At 37.6% G+C, this 25,383-nt stretch overlaps 1 protein-coding gene across 8 annotated transcripts in view; it reads right to left on the bottom strand.

The window, feature by feature from the left end:
* The window catches only part of XRCC4 (X-ray repair cross complementing 4), a 413,125-nt gene that overhangs the window by 386,729 nt on the left and 1,013 nt on the right, over positions 1–25,383 (bottom strand). The window lies entirely within an intron of this gene.

Here is a 25,383-nt window from a genome sequence, read left to right as displayed (position 1 = left end):
GTGTATGTCTATATTTGAGGGTATATGGGCATATGAATACATATGTGAATGTGTGTATATATGTTTACAGGTATGTGATAGTAATGGCAATTAAAGATTCACCTGTATTGGCTTGGTTTTCAAATTGATTGTGTTAAAACCCAGAGTTTGTTAATCCCACCTGTGGGATGGACTTGTTGATGTGAAAAGAAAGTCCTGAACTGGGAGGAGCTGGTGATGTAGATTTGGAGAGACACTAGAGAGAGGCGGAAGATATTTTTTTGGAAGCAGCACCTCGTGGAGAGAGAGAGGCTAAGAGGATTGCTGGTGGCCGCTTTGAATTGCCCTGGACTTTTGAGACCTGCCCCCTGAGCTGCCAAGGACTGAGGAGACATGGCTGTTTTGCTGGTACTTTGTCTGTCTGTTTTGATGTTGTTTTGCCAGATTTGTCCACTGGTGAAAGACAGTCCTTTTGTTGAAGAAGTCCTGGAACCTGGCTGTTCACTAAGAAGCCCTGAGACTGTCCTGCAGACAGAGAGTGAATACTGTCCACTGGTGAGGGACAGTGCTGTTGTTGCAGGGGTCTGGAGACTGTCCTGCAGACAGAGTGAATACTGTCCACTGGTGAAGGACAGTGCTGTTGTTGCAGGGGTCCGGGAGCCTTTCTGTTGGTTCAGAAGCCCTGAAGAAGGATTTTCTTGTTGTATGTTTACAGAAATCCTGGGAGAGGGCTTTGCTAATGTGTTCAGGGGTTCTAGGACTGTTCTACAGACAGAGGATAAATTCATGAAGGGACTGGCAATGTATCTTATGGCCTTGCTAAGCCTTGTCTCCCCAGGAACTAAGATTGCTGAGAACTTGCCTCGTGTCAAGATGAAGAAAAGACCTCCATTTGGGTATTAAGTGCTGTGTTTAAACTTGATGTAACTCTGGGGTAGATTCAATTGTGATCCAGGGGTGGGGAACTTTTGACCTTATGTTTGGAAACTAATCTCCATTTGAGAAGAGGGGCTTTGTGGTGGACTAAATGAAGGTATAGCCTAGGGGTGAAGAAGTATTTAGAACAGAGACTTTGTAATTGATTGAATGATTGGAAGGTCCTGGGGTGGGGTAGTGCTTGGAGATTATTTAATCACACTTAGTAAATGCTGTATTTTGGAAAGATGTCATGTTTTGATCTTCTCTGTTCTTGGTTGGTCACTGAATAAAATGGAGAGCACCTATGCTGGTATTCTGAACCTTGGGAAGTTGCCTTTCCTTGGCATTACATTACAAGGTATACATAGATAGAAGGCACAGGACCAATTTAACAGGAAGGAATGATACTTAAAAGGTGAAATTAAGAGGTGAGAGAGGAATATAATGAGAGGAGATGAGGAGACACAGAATGGGATAAACTATCTCATATAGAAGAGGCAAGGGGAAATGGTTACAATGGAGGGGGGAAGAATAGGAAGGCAAAAGGGAATGGGTCAACCTTATTCCCATTGAATCTGTCTTGAGGAGGGAATGGAATACACACTAAATAGAGTATCTCACCCTCCAGGAGAGTAGTGGGGGAAGGGGATGAGAGGGGGTATGATGGAAGGGAGGGCAGGCTGTGGGGGAGGGAAGTTGGAAGCACCCACTTTTGAAAAGGGAGGGGATCAAAGTAGAGAACAGAACAAGTGGGAGGTGGATAGGAAGGAGGGAAATATAGTCAGTCTGTTACAATATATCTATTATGTTACTGTTTTGCATTAGCCACACATGTACAACCTATACTGAACTGCTTATCTTCCCAGTAAGGGTGGGTGACAAGGGAGGAAGGGAATGAATCTGGAATTCAAAGTTTTAAAATCAAATATTCATATATATATATATATATATATATACATTATTAATACTATTTTACATGTAATTGGGAAATAAGATATACAGGCACTAGGGCATAGAGATCCACTGGAAAAGTCAAAAGGGGTATGGGAGAAAACATAGGAGAGAGCAGATTGGAGGAGGGGATATTCTGTGGGACTGCTATTTTGGGTCGGTGGGTAGGGGAAAAAATCTGGCAGAAATGAATGATATAAATCAGAAGTTAATAAAGCATTTGAAAAAAAAAAAGAAAATTCTTACCAAGGATACTCCAAGTTAGTAATAAACAAGCTAATGTAAAAAACAAAAAAAAGACTAACAAAAAAGATTAGCAGTGATAGATTTCTTTGAAATGTTTACATCATTCAAAACAACTATCAGCTTATTATATCCATTCAATCCCATCTTCTATAGGATCAGTAGCAACCCAAACTAAATTCCTGATTACATGGGATTGCTGAAACCTCAAAAATATTGCTAAAACCACATGAGAATCAGATTTTTTCAAATACTGCTGGAAAAATAATGATTCTTTTCAACTTTACTTTCTTCCATCATTCTCAGAATGTAATAATCTTATCTAAAACTCTGCTTGCATTTGGACTGTTTTGCCTTTCAAAGACAATATTTTCAAAGGTTGGCTTAGCAAAGTAAGATCCAGTTTTAAGTCCATTTTTAAGCACTTAGCAGAGGATCACGTGGGATGTTCCAGAATCACATAAGTATTGTAAACCTCAGTGTCCTCTCAAATGTTTTCTGAATATCAACTGAGGCTCTCACAAGTTATTTTGTAAAAATATACTATTGAAAGAGGACTTGAAAGTACCTCATTCTTCCACTTACTGAAGTCAGCCTCTTATTAAAAGTAAAATACAAAGCATCTATGAGTCCACTACAGCTAGGAAGGAGGGGTGTCTTAGAATGTCTTTTAAAATTCAGTAAGACTGACTCAATGGTCTCTTTGCTTTCACCATCCCTGTAAATGGGAGTAGTCAGTCTTAGATTTTTTTTTTTTTTGGTCCCTAGACTACTTGAAGTCTAGCTCTTCAGAAGAACTGATTGATTAGGGCCATAAGAAAACCAGTGTTTTTTTTCTAAGGGCAATAAAGGTCACACTACTATGTGCACCTCACCCTGTCAGAGCCAGGGGTCTGAGACCAGCCTGCAGGTGGGAAGAACCGAGTCCCACCCCAAATTGGTACATCAGTAGCTTTATTGAGAGCCCAGAACAGTTGAGAATTGAGTAGCTGATCTTTAGCACTTTGTCCCTTTGGTTCTTGGCTTCTCACTCAGAAGCAAAATCAGCTGTTGGCTGGTATGCAATTGATTCCATCTACACTGAACAAATACCATTCACTGTTGCTTCCGAATAAACAAGACACTTTTTAAATAACTTTACAAAGAATTGTGTATGCTCTTTTGGCCTGCGATAAGGATAAAGCAGGAGCCAACTTACTTAGGTCACATCGAGTTAGTTACAACACAGTATCATTGATAACACCGTTCTGAACTTTTGCTTTTATTTGGGGGCTTAAGGATGGTGGGGGCAGAAGGGGTTAGTTATGGCTCCTTTTCAGACTGCTTTTGCTGCAGGTGTTCAAACTTCTGCAGCTCAGTGAGGGAGCCAGACTTAGAGATCAGAAAGGGCTAACTATGTGTTTCTAATGGAGCAATTAACTTAAGTGCTCCCTTGTCGAAAAAAGGAGGCTGATACCTTAAGTGATTTCAGAATAAAAGATTAGCCCAGAGCACATGCTGTTAATAGGCTGTAATTAGATTCCTGGTGTCACTGTTTGGTTTGACCCTAGTTTAAAATAAAAGAAAAAAGGAAAGAAAAAGAAAATATAAAGCACAAAACAGAAGAGGGGTGAATGCAGTGTTGGTTGATCTTGAATATCTTAAATATTCCTCACTCCATTAAAAAAAAAAATCAAAAGTAGGAATAGACACCATTGGTAGGGAAATATATGGTCGTAACCCCAAACCATTCAAAAATACAGCAATGATCCTTATCCAACAGTTCAGGAAAATAAGGCTATAAATAAAATTAAGAGTTTTCTAACCTGCTCAGCATTTATTCAAGGTAACAACAACAAAAACCATGGCTTACCTTCATCTTTCTTAAATCACTATTCCCACATTGAAAACATGATTTTAATGTAATTATTTCTATCATTTTCATTATGTAAAAAAAAAAAATTGTATTCTCTAGATCTGCTCTCTCTAGGCAGACAATGGAATTATAAACTTATTTGAAAGAAGACCAGATAGAGCATGAATATCTTTGAACCTCTATTTGTCTCAGCCTTTCCAAAACTATTCATTTGCAAATATTATTCATAAAGTGAACTAATCAAAACCAGGGAAAATTCTTAACTCTCAAAAAAGATTTTTTACAAATTGGAATTTTCCAAAGCTCAAGGGAAAGGAATAACCCAGATTACAGAATATTTCTGTAGTCTTGTTAAAATAATTTCTATTGATTTTGAAATTCATTTAAAAATTAAACTATAGCTACTTATTGATACCAACTTTCCTGAAATATATAGTTAATGTTCAAGGTATTGATCCCATACAGTCATTAATCCATATAAGCTAACAATCCTAGGTTTCAAGGGTCAATAAAGGCACCTATGGAATAAGGCATAGGGAAAGGTATACTATGAATGAATAAATTACCTTTGCTAATGAGGCATTCATTACCCAGGTAAGTATGAAAAAGATACTCTCATTCTAAACCTCTTATTTCCAGTGATTTCTTCTTTGGGATTTATAGCAGGTATTAAAATGACTCATTTGAATTTTACTTCCATTCTCTAATTTGTGCTTTCTAAGCCTAGGAGAGGTAGGCTAAATAGCTACAAAATGATCATTGCTGATTAACCTACAAGTCAAATAAAGTTCCTAGAGAAAATGTACAGCCTCCATCTCCAAAATGTTTTAAAAAATAAAAGATGAACCCACAAATCTTAGTAATCTAGTCTCCTCCATATGAATTAAATGTCCCCTCTATTTCTGCCAACCCCTGGCCATAAGGCTCAGTGAGTATCCTTAATGTCTTACATTTTACCAAGCTTTCACCAAAGATACTTCAGTTCTAATTACAGTTTCAAGTGAGACTGACACTTTTCAGAACCAAAGGAAAACACAGGAGATAAGATAACACCTGAATTGTGTGTCGGTTAAACAGCACCCTTTCTCAGTACCAGCTTTGGTAATCTCCATTTTCTAAGTTCTGCCATCCTTTGTTCTTCTCTGTTTTAACTTCTAAAAAGTGAAAATGTCACTGTGAAGCAAAAGGGATAAGTTTTCAGACAAGTCTGTCTGCTTTCTTCCTGAGCTGAAAAATGTGTTGTGCACAGCTGAAACACTATTAATGTGACTTGTATGGGAAGGGAACAGCAATTTGTGCACACTGAATTCCACCCTCTTGCCACCTCACTTTAACTATTACTGTATTCCACTGTCTCCTTATTTTCCAATGATGAGTGAGGAGGTACTTGATAAAGGAGTATGGCACAATGGAATCTGATTTTAGTCTGAAATGATGAAAGGATATTATACATCCTCTATCTAAATTACAACCTAATTCTAGAATACAAAAACTGACAGTACACAATAGGTGTTTATACTTCAAGCTGTCCACTTCTGAGCTATTCCATTTCCTTCATTTTCCCGTCTAACCTATTTCTAAAGTAACTCTCTATATGTAAGACACAATAGACCCATCCCTAGAGTTCTCCTACAGGTTTCATGCTGGCTACTGTCAGTACTGGGTTCTAAGACTCAACAGGAATTACTGGGCTTTTTAAACAAATCCCTGGAACTCCTCTATAGGCTCTGAAAGTTGACCCTCTTCCCAGGGTCCCTAGATCCTCACTTACAATGCCTGATTAGCACTGCCATCTGATGTCCAGAAAACTAGTCCTGTCCAAATCAAACACATCATCTTGCTCCCAAAACTTGCTCTTCCTTTCTGTAAAATAATGCCAATTTACCTAATCACCTTCCCCAGTCACCTCTGTTGCTTCCTTCCCCTTCATCCCACAGACCAGTAACTAATTCATGTTAGTCTGCCACACCCCTTTCAACAGTCATTCATTATTTCACAAGTGAAATTACCCGGAACCAGTATCTTGTCTCCAATCTCCCACTTCCAAACTGACACACATCTGAATGCACAGCTCTGATCATGTCACTTTACTGCTCAAAAATCTTTATAACGGCTCCATTTTGCCTGCCAAATAAAATGCAAACTCCTTCACCAAAACTTTCAACATCCTCTATAATCTGATCCCAAGCTCACTTTCCCATTTTATTTTACAATACTCCCCTTTAGCCAACTATTTACAGTTCCCCAAAGAAACCTCATCTTTTCCTGACTTGGTACCTTTGCTCATGCTGTTCCTTCTGCCTGAAACATCCTCCCTGCTCCTCTTTGCCTGTCAAATCTTAGCATTCTTCAAACATCATTTCAAAGGCCATCTCTTCTGTGAAAGCATTTTTTCACTTCCCCAGCAAGAAGTAATCTTCTCAATGCCCACAGCATGTTTTCTGTACCCCTCTTTATCTCATTCTACATTATATTATAGTTATTCTATGCATATCTTATCTCCCTTGCTAAATTATAAGTCCCATTGAGGGCCTGTCTTATTTATTCTTTTATCCTTTGTGGCATCTTGCAGCACAACAGATATTCAATAAATGGTGGTTGAATGAATTAACTCAATGAAGGCAGAAAAATGGCAGTAAGAAAAAAAAAAAAAAAGAAAACTGAGTAAGAAAACTAGACAGTCTTGCACTGAATAAATGTTGAATCTATACTCGTTGAGTGATTCATGAGATCTTCCAAAAACCTTGGCCTGCTTTTTTCCAAATCTCTCAGAGCAACTGGCATAATAACACCAACATTCTCTGAATCACCCTTAATTGTTAATTAATTTTTTTAACATCTCAAATTGAGGGAGATGACCATGGATTTTGAAATACAGCTGCTTGTCACAGGTTGAGATTCCACGAGGAGGTATCTTATTGTAGGACATTCAAAGGCAGAAGTATACTAGTAAGAAGAGGACTGGCTACAAGGTGGAGATGGCGTTTATGGGTATTGAATTACCTAGAGGATCCCCCCTTATTTATAGAATCCTACACCTATAATCACACTCTTCCTTCCCATCCAAAGGGCAAACTCTCAACCAAACAAAACAGCCTTCCCCCAAATAGCCTTTTTACCCACATCACTTCCTTTTCTGACTAGAACACCCTCTTCCACTTCTGAATATTTAACAATGGGATATCTACCCATGGAACTGTCACTCTGTGACACACAGCCATAATCCCAAATCCCTGGGCACCATTTTGCATTTGGAACATCCCTTTAATGCCACTCTCCAGTTCACAGTTGTGCTGAGACACTTAAATATACCCCAATAACCACCTTTTAAAACTAGGAAAAACAGCAGCATGCACAGCAAAGAAGCTGAGGTACAAACAGTAACAGAAGCTATTTATTGTACAAATAATAATAATAAACTGGACAAGCAGCTTCTTCTTACCACTCAAGGCTGTACCCACGGGGGCTGAAGTGACTGAAGTTGTTTTTTTCTTTTTTTTCTTTTTGGAGGGCAATTGGGGTTAAGTGACTTGCCCAAAGTCACACGGATAGTAATTGTGTCAAGTGTCTGAGGCCAGATTTGAACTCAGGTCCTCCTGACTCCAGGGCCGGTGCTCTATTCACTGCTCCACTCACCTACCTGCTGACTGAAGTTGTTTCTTACAAATAAAGATGATTCTGAGCAGAAGAGAGGAGCTTTGAGGTTCAAACTCAAAGCCTTAACTATTAGGAATGAGACTCTTAAACCAACATTCAGTTCTTACATAAGATTCTTCCTAAAACATAAACTTAATGCCAGCTTGTTAAAATGGTTCATTTAGCCCAATATTCTCTCTCTTGACAGTAACATGAGTGTTTGGTGGGTTATGAAAGCATCTCAGAAAAGTTTGGGAATGAAACCCCAAAATGTCTTTGCTGTGTGATTTCTGTCTGAAAACTGCCTGTTCATATCCTTTGACCATTTATCAAGTGGGGAATGATCACTCAGATTATTTTAATAGTTTTATAATCAATTTGATTACAAAAATATGGCTTTAGAGCTATAACAGACCTAAGAAGGTAATTTATCTAACCCACTCATCTTATACATGAGGAAATTACCAAAAATCAGTCTAAACCCACTCTAATCCTTCCTACAGCTGTCAGAATTATATTTCTAAAGCATAGGACAATTATGCATACGTATATAGTCAGCTATATAGTCAGACAATACAATAGAATGTTCAACCACCTGGAGTCAGAAGACCTAATTTCAAATCTAGTCTCATAAACTTACTAGTTGTTGGCCCTGGGCAAGTTACTCAACCTCTATCTTCGTTAGCTATCTTATCTGTAAAATGGGAGTGATAATAGCACCTACCACATAGGGTTGTAAGGATAAAATGAGATAATGTGTGAAGAGCTTTGTAAACCTTAACGCATTATGTGTGTGTGTGTGTTAGGTATTACTATATCATCATTATCATCATCATCAATTTAGTAAAGATATGAGCATGCCACTTCACTGTACTAAACTTTCCGTAGTTCATTCCTACCTGTGGCATACAAGACCACCTCCTCAACATGCCATTTAATGCCCTCTATGATTTGGTTCCAGCCAACATTTACAATCTTATTTGACAGAACTTCCTTCTCTGCAATGCAACTAATGTGCATTTACCTGTTGCACACAGATCTTTTTCTTTCTCTCCCTCCTCTGTGCATTTGTATAGGCCATCCTTCATTCTTGGAACATATTCTACCTGGAATTCAGCTGTTAAAGTCCATTTCAGCTACCAAGATATAGTTCAAGTCCCATCTACTCTAGCGAGTATTTTCTAATCCTCCCCAATAAAAGTGACACTCCCATTATCATCTCAAATTTTCCTACAGCACTACAAATCTCTCCTTTGAACCTATCACATTCTATTATCTATCATTCTAATTTATTTAAAAATAATGTATCCTTCCTATATTTAAGTTTTATGCATAATAGAAGTCATATGAAAGCATAACTCATAAAAGTATAGTCAAAAGTATAAATTATTGATTTAGAGTTATAGTTTTAAGGATGACTGTACAACAAGACAGTTTAATCAACTTTTTATGGCCACAACTTAGAAGCTAAATTTCTAAGTAAAGCACAGAAAAGTGAAAAAAAATCTACAAATTCCCTCAGGGATCCTGGCAAACTATAAATCATAATGAAGTCATCAACAGTCTTCAAATATAAAACTATCAAGAATGATTCTCCCATTTCAGGGAATTTGGAAACATTTTAGAAAGTCCAAGGAATGGACTTATCCTTATCATCCCATTCCAGATAAGACCTAATGGGAAATTTAAAAGTACTCTAGAAACAAATAAAGCTACTTTGTGTGATATGAACATGTCTTTTTAAGTAATAAAAATAAATTAGTTGACATACATAAAAGTGAAGTTGGTCTCAGGATCAACTGGTTCTCAGAAAAAAAGAACTCAGAACTCTTCTATCAAGTTGAAATGAAAATAAATGATAGCAAACTAATGGATTTTAGTTGGAAAAATGCCACGTCAATCAATAACCACTGAATTGTCGTGGCTAGTATAATACAAAGAAAAGTAGACAGAATGAAATGACTGAATTTGAATCCTAGTCCTAAAGACATGTAACCACAAGCAAGCACCTTAATTTCTCTCAAGCTCAGTTTCCTTATTTTAAAATGATGGTGATAAGTATTACACTAAATTCCTCAAAAGGTTGCTTTTAAGAAAGAATTATGTGAAGTATAAAGGGCTATAAAGTACATATTATTATTCTTGATTGCTGAGCTGACTTGGGCACAATATTTTCATAAAAAATACAAAAGGCACGATCCCTTGTCTTCAGGAACTTATACTCTAGCTCACTAGACAGATGACATGAAAAAATATCAATAGTGTAAGACAGTACATAAATACCACAGGGGTGGTACAGGTAAACACAGGTACAAATCAAATGGCGAGAAGAAAAGTAATTTCAAAGATAGGGCCAAAAGCATATTAAATAACTCCATTTTTAATGTTAAAAAATTTGAGAACTAAAATATCAAAAGGCATGAGAAAAGTTTTGAAGGAGAGAATGTTCATATAAGAAGCTGAAAGTGACAATTAATAACACTGAATACTCACAGTGAGCTATTTGTCTAAGCTAATTGCATCCTCCCAACTCAAAGGATTTACATTTTATAATCCATTTTACTACGTAATCCATTCTACCTCTGTGTGTGCTGTACTTTGGCTAGAAATACAAACAGAAAGAAATCAATTTGGTAAGAGTTTTCTCTTTAAGAGAGGAAGGCTCATGTCTCAGGCTACAAAGGTGATACAAAGACAGGCAAAATCACTGCCCCTGCTGTCATAGAGCTCACATTCTAACAGAAAAGACAACATGTTGACAACTACGTACATATAAAATATATGCAGTGTACTTAATTGGTAATCTCAGCAGGAAAGCACTGACAAGCTGGGGGAACTGGAAAAGGCTTATTGAGGGTAGAATTTTGACTGAGACTTGAAGGAAGACACAGAAGCCAGGAAGCAGAAAGCCATGGGATATAAAAAGGATAAGAAATAAGTTGTGTTTTATAAGTTTTTGACTTAAAGCGGGTACTGAAAAAGCGACATAAAAAGAGAGCTCTTTGCCACCCTTATCTTACACTTGAATTTGCTCATGTTCTCAGTGCCTAGAATGCCTTCCTCACAATCTTTTCTTTCCATCATAATTCTCTCAAATACTGCTTCTCCTAGACTCCTCTTGATCCCTCAGGCAGTAATGACTTTTCCCTTAAACCTTATATAGCCCATAGTTTAAACTTCTCTTATACACTTATGTATTTCTATTATAATTATTTGCATATGTTATGTTAACCTAATAGACTTTAATATTCATGGAGGCAGAGACCCTGTCTTATCTATATTTTGTATTTCCTTCAGTTCCTAGAACATGGTACATGGTTCATGGATGGTTTGTTCAGTTGAAATGAAATATCTTATTACCTGAATTGTTTGATGACAACTTAATTTAAGTAGTTAAACTTTAGTTGGTTAAAAAAAAAATTTAAGCTATCTCTAGTTTCATAGCAAGACAACTCTCTAGCAAGCAAATATTGAGACCCTATGAAAGATGTGACCTTCTGAAGCAAATGTTCATTTTTATGCATCTCAAAGAAAACTTTAGAATACTAAAGCATGTAGAAAGAAAACACTCTCATAGTGAATAGGTCTTTTGATTACTTCAGAATATATTACCCCAAGTCATTATTTCACAATTCCACATATTAGTAACTAGATGGGTGGCCAGTTCATTGAATTAGTACATCAGAATACATATCGGGGTCAGACATTACAGATGGACAATGAATTGGGACCAGAATTGAATAGTAGGAAGAAAGCTGGCTGGATTGTATTTGGGAAATTACACAATTCTATTAACTATCCCAAGATGCTCTTTAGAAAAAAAAAAGTCATCTTTTTAAGACAAATGTTTGCCCATTGATTCTACAGGGTTATAAATCTTGGAATACCACAATCTCTTAAGACTTAAAGTTGCAGAAGAGCTGAAGGGCAATGGAAAGATGCATGGTAGGCATCAATAGGCTTCAATAATGGCTTAGGCTCAAAAAGTGGCTTAATATCAGGGAGGAAACATACAATGGAAAACCATAGTTGGCTAGTCATGCGGCAAGAGCAAGTGATAACAGATGGACTCCACTGGTTCCACACTCAAAAACAAAAGACTTTGGAGGGGTGGAGCCAAGATGGCGGAGTAGAAGCACAAATTTGGTGTGGGCTCTGGCTCCCACCACTTCCAATACATGTAAAAAAATGACTCTAAAGAAACTGTAGAGCTACAGAACCAACAGAGAGACAGAGAGAAACAAATCTCCCGCTGAAGGCAGCCTGGCAGGCCAATAGAAAGAGTCTATCACACTGAGCTGGGAGCCAAGGGCAGTCCTGCATAAGCCTCATGGATCTGGCTGCAGGGCAGCCCTGACCAATGGCAGCCAGAGCAGACTTTAGGAGAGTGAATCACCAGCATCTGTGGCGCTCTCCAGACTTCTCAATCCATAAACACCAAAGACAAAGTAAAAGGTCAGTATAGAACTCTGTTCTAACAGGGGGGGACTGAAGAGCACTGTCAGGCTCCTGTCCACAGGGCACGAAGCAGCATAGCCATAGCATGACTGCCTCAGGAGCTCCTGGCCTGAAGAACATAGGGGGATCAAGGGACCATTCAGAGGGTAATCACTCTTGCTTTAAAAAACTGCTTGGATCTGGGTCTTGGGTGGTGATCCTGGGGTGTGCAGCCAGTGAGCCAGAGCTTGCGGGGGCTGTAGAGAGGGCGGCCTCATAATACAGCTCCAACAGCTGTGAAAACCCCAGCGATTTGGGACATAGCTCTCTCCATTCTGGCAGCAGAGTTCTACCATGGCAAAGAGCTCAAAAGTTCAGTAACTGGCTGGCAATATGAGCAAGCACAGGAAGCACAAACAGATCACAGAATCCTTTTTTGGGGACAAAAAGGATCAAGGCATGGAGCAGGAGGAGGACAGCCAAGTCAGAACTCCTGCATTAAAATCCTCCAAGAAAAATATCAATTGGTTACAGGCCATGGAGGAGGTCAAGAAGGATTTTTAAAATCAAGTAAGAGAAGTGGAGGAAAAATTGGGAAGAGAAATGAGAATGATGCAGGAAAATCATGAAAAGTGAGTCAACAGCCTGCTAAAGGAGACCCAAAAATACACTGAAGAAAATAATACTTTAAAAAATAGACTAACTCAAATGGCAAAAGAGGCCCAAAAAGCCAGTGAGGAGAAGAATGCCTTAAAAAGTTGAATTTGCCAGACAGAAAAGGAATTTCAAAAACTCACTGAAGAGAATAACTCCTTCAAAATTAGATTGGAGCAAATGGAAGGTAATGACTTTATGAGAAACCAAGATACTATAAAACAGATCCAAACAAATGAAAAAATAGAAGGCAATGTGAAATGTCTCATTGGAAAAACTGCTGACCTGGAAAATAGATCCAGGAGAGGTCATTTAAAAATTATTGGACTACCTGAAAGCCATGATCAAAAAAAGAGCCTACACACCATCTTTCAAGAAATTATCAAGAAAAATTGCCCCGATATTCTAGAACCAGAGGAAAAAATAGAAATTGAAAAAGAATTCACTGATTGCCTCTTGAAAAAGATCCCAAAAAGAAAACTCCTAGGAATATTATAGCCAAATTCCAGAGTTCCCAGGTCAAGGAGAAAATATTACAAGTTGTCAGGAAGAAGCAATTTAAGTATTGTGGAAACCCAATCAGTTTAACACATGTCCTAGCAGCTTCTACATTAAGGGATCAAAAGTCTTGGAATATGATATTCCAGAGGTCAAAGGAGCTAGTACTAAAACCAAGAATCACCTACCCAGCAAAACTGAGTATAATGCTTCAGGGGAAAATATGGTCATTCAATGAAATAGAGGATTTTCAAGTATTCTTGATGAAAAAAACCTGAGCTGAAGAGAAAATCTGACTTTCAAATACAAGAAGCAAGAGAAGCATGAGACAGTAAACAGGAAAAAGAAATCATAAGGAACTTATTAAAGTTGAACTATTTACATTCCTACATGGAAAAACGATAATTGTAACTCATAAGACTTTTCTCAGTATGAGGATAGTTGAAGACAATATATATGTATATATAGAAGGGTGTATATGTATATAAATATATATGAGTGTGGGCATATGTATGTCCATGTATACATTGACAGAGGTCACAAGATGAGTTGAATGTGAATGGATGATATCTAAAAAATAAAATTAAGAGGTGAGAGAGAAATTAATTGGGAGGAGAAAGGGAGAGATGGAATAGGGTAAATTATCTCATATAAAAGAGGCAAGAGAAAATTGTTACAATGGAGGGGAAGAGTAGGAAGGTGAAAAGGAATGGGACAACCTTATTCTCATTGAATTTGGCTTAAGGAGGGAATAACATACACACTCGATTGGATATCTTACCCTACAGGAAAATAGGGGGTAGAGGTTAAGAGGGGGGATGATAGAAGGGAGGACAGACTGGGGAAGAGGGTAGTTAGAAGCAAACATTTTTGAAAAGGGATAGGGTCAAAGAAGAAAACAGAATAAGTGGGGGGCAGGATAGGATGGAGGGAAATATAGTTAGTTTTTCACAATATAACTACTATGGAAATGATTTGGGTAACTACACATGTACAACCTATATTGAATTGCTTATCTTCCCAGTGGGGGAAGGTGAGGAGGGAGGAAGGGAAAAAATCTGGAACTCAAATTTTTTAAAACAAATGTTTAAAAAAAAATTTGTTTTTTACAAGCAACTGGGGAATAAGATATACAGGCACTGGGGTACAGAAATCCATCTTGCCTTACTAGAATAGGAGGGTGATGGGGGAGAATATAAGAGAGAACAGACTGGAGGAAGAGGTATTCAGTAGGCTTGCTATTTTGGGGTGGGGGGCTATGGAAAAGACAGGGAGAAAAATTGTAACTCAAAATCTTGTGGAAATGAATGCTGAAAACTAAAAATAAATAAATAAATAAATTTTTAAAGACTTTGAAAAAGGCTTTCAGCACACTGGATGGATCCCCAATGGAAAATCTATGGAACAAGACAGATAGAAACTGCACATATAGATGAGTTGCAATTATATCAACAGAGGTATGGATTTCTTAAGAAGCTTAATTTGTCTATAAAGTGGATCTAGACATTTTTCAATATTCTCTCAATGGTCCATAAATTATCGAGCATGTGAACATCTGACCCCCCAAAAAAAAGCCACAGTACTTTGACTCCAATGAAGCTTTTCATCTCTGAACTTATGAGTCACAGGAAGGAGAACCTAGACTTCATAGCATCATAGGAATTATGGATGAACAGAACCTGAACTTCCTACATTGACCAAATCAATTATTATACAGACAACAGTGAAGGACTAACTAATTTGAGAGGCAACTAAATACAAGGGGCACTAATCTTAGTGAAAATCATAAGAGAAAAAGTGGCACATTTAGGACAGACTACTTAAGGACAAGATGAGAAAAAATCAAAGAACCAGGGACACATTACATTCAATCTTATTTACCTTGTTCAGGTTTTTAAGCTATTAAGAGAGGTAAAATTTTATTCTTGTTTACCTTAATGGACATAGTATACTAATATTCCTAAGAAGCCACCACATACAAGATGTACTTAGAAGTTTTGTACCCTCAACTTAAAATCACAAACTCTTAAAAATTAACAATAACAATCTTTTGAAAATAAGGAGCAGTTTTGTTATTAGTAAAGGATATAACTGAAGGAAAAGATTTCAGAAAGACATTTTGAGAGAACTTTGCATGTGGTGCAAAAGGCTTTGGGGGGGGAGGGGAAGGAGGTATAACAAGAATGCCCATGTAAAGAAAAAAGAGATATAAATTCAAGCCAAGTCAAATTATTCAAATATATAAAATGAATCACAACCTACTAAAACATTTCCTCCCATCATTCAAGGAATATGTATCTCTGTCCAGGATTTTGCAAAGTAGCAACTAGACATAGGTGACCAAAAGTATCAAATATTTTGTTTTTCTCATTTCGTTACAACACTGAAAAAGGATGAGTGGCTTGTAAGATCTCTTTGTGAACCTGTCCTCTAAGATCTATTTGATATTGACTCTCTCTGTAAAACCAAATATTATAATATAACAATATAAAATGTAATTTTTCATCTTTAATATTTCTTCTCTATAGACCATATTATGAAATCTAGTATCATTTTTGCACTAATATATTTAAGTTGTCAATTTATTAAACAAAATTACAACATTGTGAGTATAAGTCTTGATTAGGTTTTATTTCTATCAATGAATCAGCTAATATTTTGAAATTTTAAATTCAATGTTATGTTCAAACCCATCTATAAGTAGATGAAATGTTTCTAGGATAATTTCAATGTTTTAATTTCATGATTCAAAATGTTTTCAAAGTTTTCTATCTTGTACCAAAAGACCTTTTCTAAAGTTAACAAAATAATCACAAGAGTATTAACAACAGCTGTCTCTACTGATCAATATATAATTATTGTTCATCATAAAAAAATCACTTCATTATAGATAAATTACAAACATTTCATACATTGTATCCTTTTCGCTTTACATAGGAAGTCATCAAGCTTACAATGTAATAGGTTCCTATAAACTACACCTAAGGCAAAACATGGTGTTTTGAATCCTAATGTAGGATTTTATATTTAGCCTTTTCAGCTTCATAGGGTGTATGTTAAGAGAGGACTAACACCTCTGGTTTGGGAGCTTGCCAAGTGCTTTTCAAGGCTATTACCCACCTTTGCTGTACAACTGGTCAACCTACTGTCACCTGTGGCTCCACAAAACTGCAGCACGTGCAGCATAGCCCAGTAAAACCATTTCGGCAGATGGGCTAAACCAGGGTAACCAACAGGCCTCAAACCTATCAGTGAATTAGGGGGGTGTCTACCCCAAGAATGTGAAGACGTCCCCCAAAAGAATGGGTAGATGAGAACAGTTTGTTCTAATGATCATTAAGGTGGCTGAAGCAGGGGCTGTGGCATGCTTAAAACTTGGTCAGATATCAAAGATGCCAAGGTCATCCACTGTATCCTGGACATCACCAGCCATCCTGACTTTTGTCTTATTATTGGATTTTGATGACTGGGAGAGTGAGTCTGACAACTTTGTGTAATTCTGCCTAATTTAAATCCAATTCAGGCACAAGTCAAGACATCGCCCTGTGATGTCATTGGTCTTCCTTGAAAACGAAGAACAACAACATTCACTTTCATGTTATCAGATTTAGTCCGTCCTTCCAAACATGGAGACATTTCTGGATCTTGGTTTTACTTTTTGTTTTTTTCCCCTTGTGGGTGGGAGCTGTTTGCTGCTTTTTTGTCACTGAATCTACTGGTTATCCATCTCAGCTTCATGTCATCTATAAATGTAACAGGCATGCCAGCTAATGCCTTTTTTCAATTATTTACATAATTGAAATTAATTATTTAATAATAATTAATAATTAACTATGGAGACTTGAATATATCAACAACATAGACAAGGATCCCCTATACTTAATAAGCAACATGATGAACCAGTAAGTAAGGACAGTGATGGTCACAAAATTGGACTCTGAAGAAAATACACAATCACAATTATTCTGGATAGGTTTGATCTCTGAACAAGATACACAAATCCTTTTGGGCTATGTTTGGGTTGCAGCAAACCCTCACATTTTAAGAGGTTTACTAATACATTAATTTCAAGATAGGGTGGTTTATCTCAGTGCTATCCCTCCTCTATTCCCTAAAAGATAAATTTGGTCTAAATTATTCTCCTGTGCCTATCCCAGAAAAAGGACTCACCAAATTTGAGAAGATTGTATTCTCAAGATACAGTATGATGCGGAGGGTAGCACTGGGCTGGACAGATAAACTTTTAAAATATTTAACTGAAAAAAATCAAAATATAAACTTTTTAAAAGGAGGCACTCATAATTTCTTTGGAAGAGATTCAGTGGTAAAACAGTCATGTCATATTATGCCTAGGGTCTCCACTCTGACAGAACCTCTCACCAATCTACCGAAGTATCCTTGGGCTTTCCAGTACACACCAGAGACGAAGAGCTTCATATAGTATGAAGCTGCTATTTGAACATATGTAAGTCCATAAAAGCTAGTTTCTGGAAATAGAGCCAAAATGATGGAATAGAAGGAAGCAATACAGTTGAGCTCTTGTCCAAAACTCTCCCAAACAGATCTATAAAATGCACCAGACGAAATCTTGTTGGAAAAACCCAAAAAAAACCACAGTGAGTCCTTTGTCCAGTCCAGGTAGAGAGGCCCTGGATGGTGTACCAAAAAAGAAAGAAGTTCAGAAGGCAGTAACAGCAGCAGCAGTGTGGCTTGGGACTCAAACTCAGAGTAGGTTCTGACTTCTAGCATCTAGCCCAATCCATGGAGGAAGAATCAAGGCAGGACACCCAGACCAAAGAGGAGCCTACAATTCTGCCAGAGGTATCCAACTGGCTGATGAAGCAGAGTCTAGCAGAACTCTATTCTTTCAAAGACCCAAACCCAGGTCAGTAACTTGAAAAGTTTGGCCTAGGGAGGCAGCAATTACACTTTGCCCTGGATCTGACTCCTTTGGGAGTACTGAAAGCTTGGAGGTCTCTTCCTGTCCCTGAGATCCCGGAATAATAGGACACTCAATAACCTTAGAAAACAACAAGACCAATCCAAACCTTCTCTCCAGAAGTGTGGGAGAGACTAACCCTAGCATCAAGTCCAAAGTCAGGAAATAGGCAGAAAGAATAGGCAAACAGGGGTGGCTAGGTGGAGCAGTGAATAGAGCACCGGCCCTGGAGTTGGGAGGACCTGAGTTCAAATCCGGCTTCAGACACTTAATACCCCCCCCAAAAAAAACCCCCTAGCTGTGTGACCTTGGGCAAGTCACTTAACCCCAACTGCACTCCAAAAAGAAAAAAAAAAGAATAGGCAAACAAACAAAAAAGAAATGCACCAAAATGAGCTATCATGGTGATAGGGATGCTAGATAACAAACACAGAAGAGAATGATTCCAAAACATTTACAAGCAAAGGTGGAGTGAGGAGGAGAGAAACAAAAACATAGGTTGGGTACAAACTCAACTAGAATTCCTAGAAGAGATAAAAAGTTTGAAAGGGTTTTAAAATGCTTTTATCAATGGCATGAGAGCACTTGGGCGGGGGGTGGGAATGGAAAAGAAATGAGAGCTATAGGAGAAAGCACTGGAAAGGGAGTTACGACATGGTGTTAAGAAATATAAAACCCTGTCCAAGTAACAGATTCCCTGAATTCAAATAAACCAAATAGAAGCCAATGACATCAAGAGGAAACAAGAGACAGTAAAACAAAGTTGAAAGGCTGAAAAAATGGGAAAAAAAATGTAAGCTACCTTATAGAAAAAAAAACTGCCCTAGAAAAAAGTTCAAGGGGAAAAAAATTAAGAATTGGACTATCTGAACACTATGTCCCAAAAAAAGAACCTAGACATCCTATTTCAAGAAATTTTAAAAGAAAATTGTCCAGATCTCTTAAAGGGCAAATTACAAAAAGAATCTACTGAATTCCTCCTGAAAGAAATACAAAAATTAAAACTCCCAGGAACATTATTACCAAAATCCAGAGCCTTCATGCCAAAATATATATATATATATATTGCAAACAGAAAGAATGAAGTCAAGTACCAAAGAGCCACAGGATCACACACAATTTAGCAAGCACCACTATAATCAGCAGAGAACTTGGAATACAATATTCTAGAAGGCAAAGGATATGAACTTACCCAGCAAAACAATCTTACAGGAGGAAAAAAAATGAACGTTTAATGAAATAGAGGACTTTGAAGCATTTCCTGTTTTCAATAGGCAAGAGCTTCAGGGAAATGTGGAAGTTCAAACACAGGAGTGAACAGAAGCATGAAAAGGTCAACATGAATGAATAATGACAAAAGACTAAACAAAGATAAACTGCTTATATTTAAATATAGGGCAATGACACTTGTGTCCCCTCTATCATCCAAGTTCATAGAGGAAGCTCAATAGACAAGGCCTTGGAGTGCTTCTATTATGTCCTGATGATCCTAAGAAAAAAAAGATGAGAAAGCAAAAGGAATACACTGGAGAGTGGCTGAGAAGAAAAAGGGTTAGGGAAAATTACCTCATATAAACAGCGTTCACAAGAAGACATCTAAACAAACAAGGAGAATATGGGGCGAGGGTGGAGTAGCTGGCACTGGAGTCTTACTCTCATCTGAACTGGTCAAAAAAAGGAAGAATATACATACACACACTTGGTATAAAAAATCTCATTTCCATGGGTACAAAAATCCAATAAGGAAAAAAGGAATGAAAGGGGAATTAGAGGGACATAGGTTAAGGGGAAATTAGTTGTAAGCCAAACAAATTCTAAGGATGTACAAAAATATTTATAGCTCTTTTTGAGGTGGCAAAGGATGGAAATCTGAGGGAGTGAGTACAAATAGGAAAATGGCTGAACAAGTGATTGTATGTATATAAATGTGATGGAATACAATTGTACTGAACTCTTATCAGCATAGTGGCCAACCAGGATAGCAGAGGACAAATAATGAAACATGCTACCCACACTGCGATACAGAGATGAAAAATTCAGAATGCAGAATGAGATAAATATTTTTTTAGACATGGTAAACATGGAAATTTGTTCTGATTGACTTTACATGTTTGTAATGTGTTTTCTTTTTCTCATATCTTGGGGGAGGAGGGAAGGGGAGATTAGGTATGAAAGTGAGAAAATGAATCTTGACTGATTAAAACTAAAAAAAAAAAAGTTAGCTGCTGAGATCAATGCATCTAATACATAGCTATGAAAATTCTCATGCTGAATTCTTCCATGACTCAGACCTGACAATGCTTCTCCTGTAAGTGTATCAAAAGCAAAAAGTAACTTCATAATCTGGTAAAAGAATGCAAAAATAACTATATAATCCTGTAAAATAAAGAAGTTTTCAATCAAAGCTATATTTAAGCCATGGATGTATCATCTTGAAAGGAAGAAAAAGGTACCCTAACAATGTCCACATAGACAAGAAAAACCTAGAATACCTTCTGACAACTCAAAAGGTAAACTGATGCTAGGTCCACACCTTTTTTAGTAGATTCAACTTCATAATCACTTAGATTCTTAAACATTGGTATTAGCACTGTGTAATCAGATAATGGTCAGCACCATGGTCAGCAGTAGTTGCTATACATAGAATCCCAAGGGGAAAAAGTTAAGCATCTTAATCTAAAGGCCTTTGATCTCTAAGTGAAAGAAGCCAAGGCTATTTTCCTGACAACACCCAAGCAATTTAGAGAAATAACTTCCTAGAAAGATTCATATTAAATTATTATTGTCCTGTATACCTGTATAGTTTTAAGTACTTCACAATTTTATTTTTATTTTACTTTAGGCCTAAAAAAAAAATCCAAAACCCAAGACTCTCATTTAGAAGTTAAGATCCTTCAAAGTAGAAAATGCTTCATTTTTTCTATTTGTTTCTGAAGCAAGTAGGGTAATTAGAGTTGCCCTAGGACAAGAAACTGCCACCCTCTTCCTTACCTCCCCATTCTCTACACAATCCCCCTGTCCCAGGAACCTCTCCAATATATCAGAGCTAGGATGATGCCCCAGGCAAGACCCCACCACCTCCTAGCTTCTATAGGTTCCAGGGCCTTCTACAGCACTGGACCTACCAAGTACCCCCGTCTCCTGACCGTGCTTACAGACACACTGGGCAACATTTCATCTTTCTCTAGACTGCTGTAAGACAAGACTTCATGGTCTCAACAATCAACCACAAGGCTAGAGAGAATAAACCTCAACAGACCTTCAACCACTCTTACTCTCTCCCAGATTCCTCAGCCATTGGCATACTCCCATCCCCTATTAATTTCCCTATCCCAGTGATTCTGAAGTCCACACTGCAAATGTACAAACCCCATTCCCTATCCCCAACTGCATGATCCCTTATTCCCATTAACCTCAAACCTACTCCCTTCATGGACCACTCCAGATCTGCCTGTCCCTTCCACTGTGCCTTCTGCAACTCTGACTCTACAATGTACATATTCTTTTTTCATCTTAAACCCTTCCCCGCCCTACCCTGCCAGCCATATTACATCTTCTGGGACTAAGACCTAGCCCCCTCTTGATGACACTGCCTCCCTTGCCACTTTTTTCAGGACTGACAACATTACCCCTACTACATCACTAATTGTCATGGGGAAGACAGAATACTTCTAGCTATGCCTTGCCACTTTCAGACTCTCATTCTACCATTACCATTCAGTAACCTCTTCTCCTTTGATGTTCGCACTATTCTAATTTATTTCCCAATCCAAATCCTGGCAGCTATTATCTATTAAGCCTATCAGGGCATTTTCCTTCCTTCCTCAATTAGTTCAATTTCTGGCTCATAATCTTTCTCTCAACCCTAACTCCTACATCCATAAAGGGGATTTCAACACACATAATGATACGCCATCAAATAACCTAACTTCCCCATTCCTTAATTTACTCAATTCCCACAGACTATGTTTCCATTATATTTTCATCTTAATCACACATAGATAATATTGTTCTTGCCATCATCCACAAGAGTTCCACATCCATGTTTCTGAACTTGAAAATTCCTTTTTCTGACCCTAATTTTTTATCCTTAAGCCTCTCTTTATGCCTTAGAAATCCTAACTTAGTTCTTTGTTGTCATCATGACCTTTATTTCTTCTTCCTTCCAGTTCTTTTCCAGGCCATCACCCAAGCACTGGCTACATTTGCCTCCTTTCCCTACCTCAGCCTGTTCCACTCTACACTATCCTCTATTCTCAAATCCTTTGCCCCCTTGTCCTATTGCCAAACCTCAATGCTAGATTACTCCCACTATCCACTTCCTTAAACCTATTCACATACTACTGAACAGAGCAGAAGGAAAACACAGAAACATACCACTGAGGTTCATTACAAACTTAATCTAATTTTAGCTGGGCATTCACCAAAGTATTTCTGCTCACTGCTAATCAATCAGCTTGCCCACTCTCCATATGAGCTTTTTCCACATCTTCTTGTCTTCCTCAGGCCTCCCACAGGAACGCCCTCATCCTCTCAGCTGAGGGCCTTGCTTCAAACCTCACTGAAAAGAATGAGATCATCCACCAAAAGGTAGGCACTTCTCTCTTTTTCATCTCACATCAATCAGGCATTCCTCCCACTATTTCCTCCTTTGTCTTGGATAAGGTTCCCCTTCTCCTTGACAAGGTCAATTCCTCCACAAAGTACAACCTTAAGCCCATCCTCTCTTATTTTCTCCAAGAACTGCCCCTTGTCTATCACTCTGTTTCTCAATCTGTCACACCTACTTGGGGAGGGGTGTGTGTGTCTGTGTGTTTTTCCCATCCTAAAAAATACCCTCACATGAAAGGACCATCCTGGCTAAACTCTCTGAGAAATCTATCCACACTGGTTGGCTCCACTTCCTCTCTAAACTTTTTTTTTTTAAGGAGGGGGGGAAGCAGGGGAAGGGTAATTTTATTTTTTCCACAATTACATGTAAAAATAATGTTTAACATTCGTTTTTTTAAATTGTGAGTTCCAAATTCTCTCCCTCCCTTCCTCCCTGAGAGGTAAGCAATTTCATACAGGTTACACATGTGCAATCTTGCAAAACATATTTCTATACTACACATGTTGTGAAAGAAAACGGACCAAAAAAAATGAAAAATAGTATGCTTCAATCTGCATTCAGATTCCATCAGTTCTTACTCTGGAGGTGGACAGCACTTTTCACCATGAGTCCTTTGGAATTGTCTTGAATCATATTGCTGAGAATAGCTGCCATTCACAGTAGATCGTTGTACAATATATCTGTTATTATATACAATGTTCTCCCTTCACTCAGCATCAGTTCATCTAAGTCTTCCCAGGTTTATCTGAAATTATCTTGCTTGTCATTCCTTATAGCACAACAATAATTCTATTACTATTCTATAGTAATATACAATAATTCTATTATTATTCATATACTACAGCTTGTTCAGCTTTCCCCCAATTAATGAGCATTCCCTCAATTTCCAATTCTGTGCTACCACAAAGAGTTGCTATAAACATTTGTGTGTAAATAGTTTCCCCCACCCCCTTTTTAAAAATCTCTGGGATACAGGCCTAGTATTGATATTACTGGAACAAAGAGAATACACAATTTGACTGCCCTTTGGGCATAGGTCCAAGCTGCTCTCTAGAACGGGTGGATCAGTTAAACTCTACCAACAATGCATTAGTGTCCCAGTTTTCCCATATCCCCTTCAAAATTTATCATTTAATTTTTCTATCATGTTAGCCAGTCTGATATCTGTGAGGTGGTACCTCAGAGTTGTTTTAATTTGCATTTCTCTATCTATAGTGATTTAGAGCATTTTTTTCATGACTATAGATAGCTTTGATATCATCTGAAAAATTATTGTTCATATCCTTTGATCATTTGTCAATTGGGGAATGACTTATTTTTTGACTCAGTTTTCTATATACTGTAGAAATTAGGCTTTTATCAGAGATACTTGCTATAAAAATTTTTTTCCCCAGCATTCCGCTTTCCTTCTAATCTTGGATGCACTGGTTTTGTTTGTGCAAAAAACTTTTTAATACAACCAAAATTATCCATTTTACATTTTTCATCTTGTAATGCTCTTTTATCTCTTGTCTGGACATAAATTCTTCCCTTCTGCTTAAATCTTTGATCTCCTAATCTGTTTATATTACCCTTTATGTCTAAATCATGTACACATGTTGACCTTATCTTAGTATATGGTGTAAGATGTTGGTCTATACCTAGTTTGTGCCATACTGTTTTCCAATTTTCCCAGCAGTTTTTGTCAAACAGTGAGTTCTTGTCCCCAAAACTTGGTTCTTTGGTTTATCAAAAACTAGCAATTACTACTATGTATTGTGTATCTAATCTAGCCCACAGATCCACCATTCTATTTCTTAGCCAGCACCATGTTTTGATAATTAGGGTTTGAGATCTGGTATTGCTAGGTCACCTTCCTGTGTATTTTCTTTTTCATTAATTCCTTTGATATTCTTGACCTTTTGTTCTTCCAGATGAATTATTTTTTCTAGCTATACAAAATAACTTTTTGGCAGTCTGATTAGTATGGCACTGAGTAATTCTCATTCTCTTCTACACGCTCTGCAATCCAGCTTCCAAATATATAATTTAAATAAAATTTTTCTCTCCAATTACCAATGATTTCTTAATTGCTAAATCTAATCACCTTTTCTGTTTTCATCTTTCTTGACCTCTCTGACATCATTGGTCACCTCCTCTTCTTTGATACTCTTAAGTTTTCATAATAACATTGCTCTCTCCTGTTTCTTCTCCTTCCTTCCTGACCACTCTTAAATCTCCTTTGATAGATTTCTATCCCTGTTACTTCCACTAAATGTGGGTATCCCTCAAGTCTCTGTCCTGAGCTGTCTTCTCTTTTCCTTCTATACAAGCTCACTTGGTGATTCTTCATTAGCACCCATGGGTTTAATATTCAACTCTGCAGATAATTCCCAGATCTAAGCACCCAGCCCTCAGCTATCTCCATTGTTTCATTTCCACATCACCAACTACCTTTAAGACATTTTGAACTGGATGTACTATAGGTCAACATGTTTAAAACAGTTCTTTCCCCCTAAAATCAACACCTTCTGAAATTCATTCTGTGGCGGGCACTACCATCTTCCTAGTCACTCAAATTGCAATGCAACCTCAATGCCATTCTGGACTTATCATTCTCAATCATGCCCCCACCCCATTGCCCAGTTCTGCCATCCCCTTCTCTAGACTTCCTATTACCCC

This window comes from Petaurus breviceps, unplaced genomic scaffold, assembly GCF_028583685.1.
Source record: "Petaurus breviceps papuanus isolate PSGF00001 unplaced genomic scaffold, PetGlider_PUasm1.0 175, whole genome shotgun sequence".
Classification (NCBI taxonomy): Eukaryota; Metazoa; Chordata; class Mammalia; order Diprotodontia; family Petauridae; genus Petaurus; species Petaurus breviceps.
Note: the sequence above shows the minus strand (reverse complement) of the source record. Positions and strands in the feature narration are given on the sequence as shown.